This window comes from Nicotiana tabacum, chromosome 21 (genome assembly GCF_000715075.1).
Source record: "Nicotiana tabacum cultivar K326 chromosome 21, ASM71507v2, whole genome shotgun sequence".
In the NCBI taxonomy this organism is placed as follows: Eukaryota; Viridiplantae; Streptophyta; class Magnoliopsida; order Solanales; family Solanaceae; genus Nicotiana; species Nicotiana tabacum.
This window is the reverse complement of record NC_134100.1, coordinates 46,064,126-46,074,230: the sequence shown is the minus strand read 5'-3', so window position 1 is coordinate 46,074,230 and position 10,105 is coordinate 46,064,126.

Here is a 10,105-nt window from a genome sequence, read left to right as displayed (position 1 = left end):
ATATGAATACTAGAATATTCAGAAATTTCAGAAGATAGGTAGTGGAATCCTAGAAGGGATAAATATTTGCCTTAGTACGACTCTCGTCAATAGTAAAAAAAACAGAGAGAATGTTAGGCATCCCGAAGAGCTAGTGAGATGAAGTAAGGGGAGCTAAAAGTGAAAGAATGTTTTGTTGAAGTTTTCAGAATAAAGTGATAGACATAAATAATAGCCGGAGAATAAGAAGAGAGTAAATGAAGCATTATGAGTAAGATGTGATAAATGGGTGATAACGGTAAATCAAAATATAACAGAATGACAGAGTCTAAAAGACAAGAGGTGACAGGCCTTGAAGACAATAAAATTGTATAAGCCATAAAGTCATACCCTTATTTCGAGAAATGAGTGGTGACTCCAACATGATTTATGGCTATGTTAGACCCCCAGAGTAATAGAATATGGGCTAGTGAACAAGATAAACTGAACATGAATTAGGGATCAGAAGATTTGATAATAGTCGGCATCGTGAGACTTTCAGAGATAGCGTTCTGGCAATAATAGAATGGACAACAAAAGTAGTACCTTTAAAGTTCATTCCGGAAGACGCTTCCTTAAAGCAAGCACTGTGAGTAGAGTTAAGATCAAGGGACTAAGTGTGCCACTTACACTAGGTGTCACCCTCATGCGTAAGAAATTCAGTTATCCTTGGTACAAAAGGGTTAATGCAAGGTGAGTAAGAGTCCGTGAAGATGTTAAAAATGCCAAAGATGAAGAGGTAACTATGGAATAGTAAAGGAATAATGTGGTAAAAAGACAAAAGGAATGAGATTGTGTTGATTCAGATCATGCGGATATGTTACGACTCCAGAATATTATGCAAGCACGATGTCGGGGAGAGGCAGTAAGGGTTCGCGTACAGGATGTTATTGATAAATAAGTGCGAATGAATACTTGATACATAAGGAGCTAGTGCGAGAGGTAAGTTAAGATAAAGGAAATAACCCAAGAGAGATTACGCGGAATATAGATATGAGAATGGACCAATGAGTAGTTAGTTGTTGATTCAGGACGAGTCTAGTTATGGCTAGACAAGAGGATACAGATAAATCTACAGATCGTGCAAGATAAACATAGTGAACCCCAACATAGGAAATTCAGTCTCACAGATATGACATTGTAATCCTTGAGAAATATTCAGATAGGAGTTGGGGTAGTTAAAGGTACCGTATAAGTGTTACGTAAATAAAATAGAGTGCCACTAGGGAGACAGTCAAAATTTTAGTTCAAAAGCAACCCTAGGAGCACAAGGGCGAGGAGGTAAGTAACTAGGAATATTTATAGGCGAGCAAGAACATCAAAAATTCTGTTAGGTATATGATGTAATAAGTTCGCAGCTTTACAAGAGTCAAAGGGTCTCCCCTAAGTACTACAACAAAAAACTAGCTGAGAAAATAAGAAAGAAGGCTTCAACCTAAGCATATTGACCTAAAGAGGAAATGATCTTGTAACAATAGTCTCGCTACAACATTGTATGCACTCCATAAAAAAATGGCACCTATCATGGCTAATGAACGGGAAGTAAAAATCAAAAGTGATATTTGAGATCATATAAGTTACAGGAAATTCTAGTATTCGTGGGCACTAAGATAAGCCAAGCATTCATGCAGCAAGTGACAGAATGGCCAAGAAAAGTAATTGCTTATGTTTAAAGGCAACTGAGAAGGCACTAAAGGAAATCTATGGTGCTAGCAAGTTAAAGGAAGGTTGTGAGTAGTATGAATAGATATGTGTAGGTCGCAAGCTAAAGTATCATAGAGCGACAAGGTTTTAGGAAGATAGGAGTAAGGATAAGAAAAGATGAGTGAGAATGTGACAAGAATAGGTAAGGCCTTGGGATTAAGCCCATCAAAATAAGAGAGCTAATGGTTTCCGTAAGTTATAGAAAGCTCAGTATAGCTTGAATTAACTCGGAGGAGTCTAAGACTAGGTGCATTTAGAAGAGATGGAATGTTGCCCTAGTAGTAGAATAAGGGTGTAATTGTGATAGATAAGAGGATGACGTTTAGGCCTTTGATTGAGTAATGATTTAACGAGAAAGGGTGTCACGACCCAAACCGATGGGCTGCGACGGGAAGATGAATCACGTTGGGATGCTATGAAATACGGTTATTGAAGTATAGCATCGTCCCTAGGTGGATCAGGCAAATCACTTCAAATGTTCCTCAATACGATGTGAGCCCTAGTAATAATGTATTACGTAAGAGGTTTTAAGTTATCAGTGGTAGATTATGGATCAATATTAAGGTGAATCAACAATGGATGGATAAAAGTTACAAAGTATGAGATGAGATTAGGCTGTCATTCTTAAGATAAACAGTAATGAAGAAGAACTAAAGGACTTAGATTTATATATAGAGGATAAGCAGCGAGAGAGTAACCTGGAGTTGGGTAGCAGACCTCGGTAATAATAAACCGAAGTAAGTGTTATGGTATAATATAACCTACCTAGATGTAGTAAAGCCATAAGCGTAGATAACCGAGGCTATGAAACAAGATATAGCAATGGTCGTAAGTTCGACAAAGTACCGAGAGAAGAACTTTAGTAAACCTATAGATGCCCCAAGGGACAACTTGTCATAGTTCTGTATATGTTCACAAAGTAAGGCCTATAGATTGGCTAAAAGCTGGAGAAAAAATGAGAGAAGAGTCGTATAGGCATATATACAAGGCAAGAGTCATACATGCTACATGATAGAAGGTAGCAACGGTTACAAGATTGGAAGAACTTCGATCCCAAGTCGTGGTGTGAGAAAGAGGCCTAAAGGGGGGAATGCGCTGGACTTTGGATTTATTCATAGAATAATTGTCTAGATAGAAAGGACAATATTAAAGTATTTTCAAGAGCTATAGGTTATGAGACTGATAAGTGCGTCAGTCAACATTCGAGGACGAATGTTCCAAAGGGGAGAATGATGTTACACCCCATGTTTTCGTACGTAAGAGTACTTCGTAAGACAAATGATGTAAGCTCAGAAATGAGATCATCTTTGAAAGTAAATAAAGTAAGTTAATAATGTTACTTTGGAGGTTACAAATGTAACACCCCAGAAAATTTCAAAGTACTTAAGTGTAAGGCCTGGTAAAATTTGCAAAGAAAATAATGTTTAATGGTGCCGGACTATGCTTATGCGCGGCTCGGACCTTTTGGGTTGTACAATGCACAGGAAAGTAAAAGGAAAATTTTTGCCGAAAAAGTGCATTTATGCGGTCCATTATGCGACCGCATAATCACTCCGCGGGCCGCATAAAGGCCGCAGAAGTGAGCAGGAGAGGGCTATTCTGGAAGCAGCTATGCGATCGACTATGCGACCGCATAACTGTTATGCGGTGCATTATGCGACCGCATAATGGTTATGCGGACCGCATACACCGACAGTTCTTTTGGCTATTTTGTAACCAATTATGCGACCGATATGCGGTCCGCATAACCATTATGCGGTCGCATATGCGACCACAGAACCTATTCCGGAGCTTCATTTTTTGAGTTTTTAAAACCCGACCCTATTTCATTTAATACACTCTTTGGGTCATTTTTGAGCTATTATCTGACATTAGAGTGAGAGAGGGTGCCCTAGAGTGAGAAGGTGTTCTCCAATAATTGTTCTTCAATTCTTGCCCAAGTTTTGGAAGATTGAGAAGGGAAACTCACTAGGTCTTCATCCTAGAGGTAAGATTCTACACCCTAACCCTCAATTTTGAATTTCATGTAGAAATGGATAATAAGAAAGATAATTTCTGGGGAAGAGGGTTGGTTATTTTACATGCATGTGTTATCAAGGGGTGTAGAAAGATAGTTGAGCTAAAAATGGTAAAGGTTGGGTTGTGGGATGATGGAATCCTCCATAAAAGGATCTTGAAACCTTAATGCACATCTAGTGTTTGATAAAATGCTCAAATGAGCTAGAACCATGATCATCTTCCTAATTTTGGTTTAATTTGTTATATTTCTAAAATAGATTGAAGTTGCTAAAAATTTCGAAACATTTAGAGTGTAAGAAAGCTCAAGTGAGGTATGTTGGCTAAACTCTTCTTTAAGAGTTGGAATTCTCATTATCCTTGTGAGTTCCGAGATGTTGATTATAAATCGAGTATTTCGATAAGTTTTGTGATGAAGATATATGTTCAATTCGTATTTCAAATGCTCTTATCATATTGCATTATAAACTGAGGATGTGTCCCAAACTATAGATTATGTATCCGCATGTTATAATTTCTAGTCGTGATTTATGTGAAAGTTATTATGCCAAGTTGTGTAGAGATTGTGATTGTGATACACCTCCACCCGCATACATTGGGGTGAGGTGGCATGACCGCTTTGTGTGAGGATTATGGTATAGAGAGTGTGATTGTGACACACCTCCACCCGCATATAAATTGGGGTGAGGCGGCATAGCCGCTTTGTGTAGGAATTATGGATTGTGGGACTGCACCTCCACCCGCTTACATTGGGGTGAGGCGGTACGACCGCTTTGTGTATAGTTTTGGTATTGTTGTGGCACCACCACCCGCATACATTGGGGTGTGTGTAGGTTCTTGGTACTGTGGTTATACATCCACCTGCATACATTAAGGTGAGGCGGCGGGGCCGCTTTGTGTGAAGATGGTTATGGAGGATCTCATTTTAAATTCTATAAAAGTTGTTGCTAGCTTTTAATAAGCTTGCTATGGTTGAGACGGTTATCTATATTATACTATTGCCGCACTGGTCCATCATATTCATCTGGTATTTATGAATTCTTAAATTGGTGTTTAGTTTTCATACTAGTACTATTCGACGGTACTAACGTCCCTTTTGCCGGGGGCGCTGCATCTTTAAATGGATGCAGGTGGTTCCACAGCAGGAGACATTGATCAATGATAGCAGTACACCTTCTTCCCAGCTGACTTGGTGAGCCCCACTTCATTCTGGGGTCATGTATCTTTTGTACTTTGTGTATTCGGTTTGAGGTATAGCCGGGGCCTTGTTGCCGGTATTATCATTGTACTCTTCTTTATATATAGAGGCTCCGTAGACATAGTGTGGGTTGTGTATTGGTGCTGGGGAAAGACAAACTATGTTATGTTGTGGTTGTATTACTTGTCCATTTGAGAGTTGAAAAATGATAAAACTATTGGAAATGAATTAGTATTGTAGACATGAACACATTTTCGTTTAATTAATGATAACATGTATTATCTCTATTCGTGGATGAGTTTGGGTAGAATGAAATCTAACAGGCTTGCTCAGTCGGGTTCACTCAGTTGAGCGCCGGTCGCGCTCATCGATTTTGGGGCATGACAACAAATATTAAAGATCATGGATAACAAGTACCAAGAGGGTTGGACGGCCTAGAGGCTAAACGAATTGAAGAAAATAAGTTTCGTCGAAGGTCGATAAGTTTTGAATGTTATAACACGTACTTTGGGGCGAGGATGTAAGGACCCATAAAATAAAAAATTAACCAAAAACTCGGGTTTTCATGGTACCAAGTTAGATTCTTGCGTTATTGTTCGGACTTTTTGGATTGAACAGTACCCTACGGACTGAGAGGAAAAATGTTCGCAGAAGAACGTGTTTCTGCGGCCCATTATGCGGCCGCATATTCACTCTGCGGATCGCATAATGGCCGCAGAGTGAAGCAGAAAGTTGGCCAATTTGAGGTCAGCTTTGCGGTCAATTATGCGACCGCATAATCACTATGTGGACCACATATCGATCGCATAATCCCTCTTGGGTTTTTGCGGAGGGAGTTCTGCGGTGCATTATGCCACCGCAGAACAAGTATGCGGATCGCATACTGGTCACATATCTGGGCCGAAAGTTTAGGTCCCTGAGGGCCATTTCTGCGATCACTTTGCGGACCGCATAACCATTATGCGGTCACATATGCGACCGCAGACCTGTGTCGGGGCACCCTTTTTCTTAATTTAAAACCCGACCCCCATTCCGTTAAAACACTCCTTAGGTCTATTTTGAGCTCATTTTCTGATATTTCTAGAGTGAGAGAGAGAGAGGGTTCAAGAGGGAGGGCCTAAGTTGTCATCAAATTGATCTTTAATCATCACTTAAAGCTTTGGAAATATTCAAGTAGAGCACCAAATTCTTCATCCAAAAGGGTAAGACTTCATCACCCCAGCTCTTAATTTCAAACATAGCTATAATGGGGTACTAGTGTGATACTTCATGGGTATGAGGGTGGTTTATCTTGCATGCATGTATGATAAAGAGTGTGGGGAAAAAGTAAGCTAGAACCATGAATGTTTTCCTAATTCTGGGTTCAATTTGTATATTGCTAAAATAGATTGAGGTTGTTAAGGGTTCCGGATAATTGTAGAGTCTAAAGAAGTGCAATTGAGGTATGTATGGCTAACTCTGTTCTTCCTTGAATCGAACTCCTGGTGTCCGAATAATTGATGTAAGTTCCGACTTGATCATACTAGAATTGTTTTCCTTAGTGTGTTGGGTTGGAAGATTCATGTTCCCTAATTGTTTTAGATATTTATCATGTCATCATGCTACTTGAGAACGTTATTATGATTTTCCAAGTTCCTTCCCTTATATGTGTAATGCCTTATGTGATGATACTTATCGACATGAATGATGATGTTATTTGAACGGATAAAAAGGGAAAGACTTGAATTGTAAAATGTTCCCAAGTGCCAAGAACTACTTAATAAATGAGGTTGTTTGTGCCATGTAACGAAAGATGGGAAAGAAATGTGAATTGAGTGAACAATTGAAAGAGGTTATGTCTCAAGGGAGATGGTTTAGCCGATTGGGCCGAGATCGGACGCCATGTTATACACGTGGTGGCATTTGTGTTGGAATTATTGATTTAAATTGTGGATATGGATATGTCTCACCTGAGATGGCTTAGCCGGTCGGGCCGAGACCGGACTCCGTGTAAAAACACTGTGGCATTGTGAGTTGTGGCTTTGGCACTAAAGATTATTAACCTAAAAAGATGGAAGAACTGAATTGGAAACTGTGTGATCCTTACTTGGTGTTTCTTTGTATTTCTATGAAGTACATAATGATTATTATGACTGCATTCTCTTTGTTTCACTGTTCATTCTACTAAGATTGGTGTTTGCCTTACATACTAGTACTATTCGACAGTACTAACGTCCCTTTTTGCCGGGGGCGCTACATCTTTGAATGGATGTAGGTATTTCCATCGTAAATAGTGCCGATCGCAGATAGTGGTGCTCTCTTTCTCTCCTCACAGCAGTCTTGGTGAGCCCCATTTCTCCCAGGGGTCATGTAGTCCTTCTTTTGTATAAGTTTTCATATTTTGAGGTATAGCCAGGGCCTTGTTGCCGGCATTGTCATGTTGCTCTTTTGTACCCTTAGAGGCTCCGTAGACATTTATATGGGTTATGTATGTATGTTGGGGTGGTCGTAGGATCGAGTTGTATTTTGGAAACTCAACTATGGCATAATGTATATAAGGAAAAATGAACTAGCAACGTTTATATATTTATATAACTGATCTCTCCCATGTTTAACAAATGGTGATGCGTTCCCTTTTTGGATTACGAATGAGTCGGGTAGGAAAGATTTAATAAGGCTTGCTCGACCGGGTTCACTCGGTTGAGCGCCGGTCGCGCTCCCCGAGGTTGGGGTGTGACAGAGACTAGGGTTCTTAACATGATAAGGATGTTATGTTATGATTTATTTTATTCATATGATAGTCGTGTGTTACGTTTTGAAGTCAAGTGAGTTGTGGAACAAAAGTTGGAAAAGGTCATCACAAGTTACATTCATAAATGTGCTGAACATTAGGTCAAATGTAGATGAGCTTTTCTCCCAATGTACTTTGAATTATGGGGTGATCCACCTACAAAATTGAAGATCTATGAGTTTAGTTTCTAACTCATTAAACCGTTCATCGATATGACATCAGAGTAGAGAGATATTTGCGTTTTTGCGAGATCGCGCAAGCAGCTCCCAATGGGACCCACTTAGGGGATGGATGACCCTTGAATATTTTAAAGGGTTTGTATGGATCATTTTTGGTCATTTTAGACCAAGGATAGTTCCCAAACTCTTTCAACACCTCTCTATCAGTCCTTCATGGTTCCAAGTCGAATCCAAGGTGGTTTTGCCTAGACCTAACCTAAAACATTAGCCTAAGTGAAGAAAAGAGTCTCTATGGTGCTGTGATGCCATTAAGGGTTCTTGTAAACTAAGGGAAGCTTTGGTTTGAGTTTGTTGTGATTATTTAATGTATGTATAATATCATATTGCTTGGTCTTAAGCTTATCTATGTGTTGGTTATGTTGTTTGGATGAAGAATTACAAGATAGAACTTGAAGTTGTATAAGGAGTTGTTGTCTCTTATTGGACTATTTTGGAGTTGTGTATATGATTTCATATGGCTGGAAATTATGGAAAATAAGTTGGCTATGATATTTTTAGTATGATTATGTTGGTTTACATGTCAATCTTGTTGAGGAAATTGGTAACTAGAAAAGAAATGGCTACAAAGCACTTGGAAGTTGTCCATAGTGATATTATCTTGTGTTAGGCTATTTCAGGTAACTTTGAAATTAAGTACAAGGTTGGAAATCCTTTAAAAGGTATTGGTTATTATACTGTATATATTAATAAGTTCAATAATTAATGATAATAGGGTTGAATGGTGCTAAAGGAATTCAATCCGAGCTTGCCGCTCGTCGTGATATGTTGCTGACTTGTTAATGAAATATTTTGTACCCTATTGTTGATGTTGTTCTTATTGTATTGCTCTGGTTGTTGTTGTTGGTATATGGTATTGGATGAGGCCCTTGTTACAGGGGAGGTGCTGCCCAAATTTACATAAACGAGCTATTAGTTTAAGTTGCTGACTTAGCCTTTACTCAGCACTAATTTTGGATCTCCTTATGCTATGGTAGATTGAGTTGAGTTGTTTGAAGAATTTCTTGGAAGGTATTAATGACTCAACTTAGTTAAGGTATGTTAAGGCTATCCCTTCTTTCCTTTTGGCATGATCCATACGATACAACAAAACGAGCAAACATGCAACGTTCACAAGCGGCTTTATTGTTAGAAGTACTAGGGATGCCTATGTTCTTGATTCCCCATGTGTCCTATTATTATATCGTTTGTTCATGGGTCTCAGAAAATACGTAAGTTGATAAAGTTTATTCCATTATATTAACCGAAGACATATTGATCTTATGACATCTCGAGAGATCTTATTGACTTACTTCTTATGAATTGCATTCATTTATACATGTACATTGACCCATGACTAGATAGTGTTATATACACGTATATTATATGTATATGGGGTATGGGGAAAGGTTATGGTGTTATATACGCACCACCACCTGATCAGCTGGTATACATTGATGATTTTGCCCACTGAGGCCGAGATGATATGATGGGATGCCCTCAGAGGCTTGATGACATTATGTACGCATATACCTATGCATGATATGATATTTATACGCATATGCATGACATTATAAATGTTTCATGACTCATAGAGCCATTCAGACTTACAGGTTGAGTTCTTTACTCCATGTTTCTTTCATGTCTTTTATATACTCGGTATTTTATTTATACTGACGTCCCTTTTGCCTGGGGATGTTGCGTTTCATGCCCGTAGGTCCCGATAGACAGGTTGACAGTCCTCCGAGTAGGCTATCAGCTCAGCGAAAGGTGTTAGTGCACTCCACTTGCTCCGGAGTTGCCTATTTGGTCAGTATGTTTTGGACATGTATAGATTGGTATGACGAGGCCTTATCCCAGCCTTTATGAAATTTATATACTTTTAGAGGCTCGTAGACATATATCATGTATATGTATGATCGTATGACCTTATCGGCCTAGGTATTTTAGTGTACAAATGATCATTTCAGCCGTATAGTATGCTACATGTATAAGTTTCTATATCATGTTAGGTCGTACTATGTCTAGTATTCCCTTATGTTTTATTCTAGTTATCTCATGACGGCCCTTCTAGCCCACATACCCATGATGGTATGATAAGAAAGATATGTTACATTGGTACTCAATTGAGTAAGGCACCAGGTGCCCGTCGTGGCCCTGCAATTTGGTTCGTGACAGAGGCGA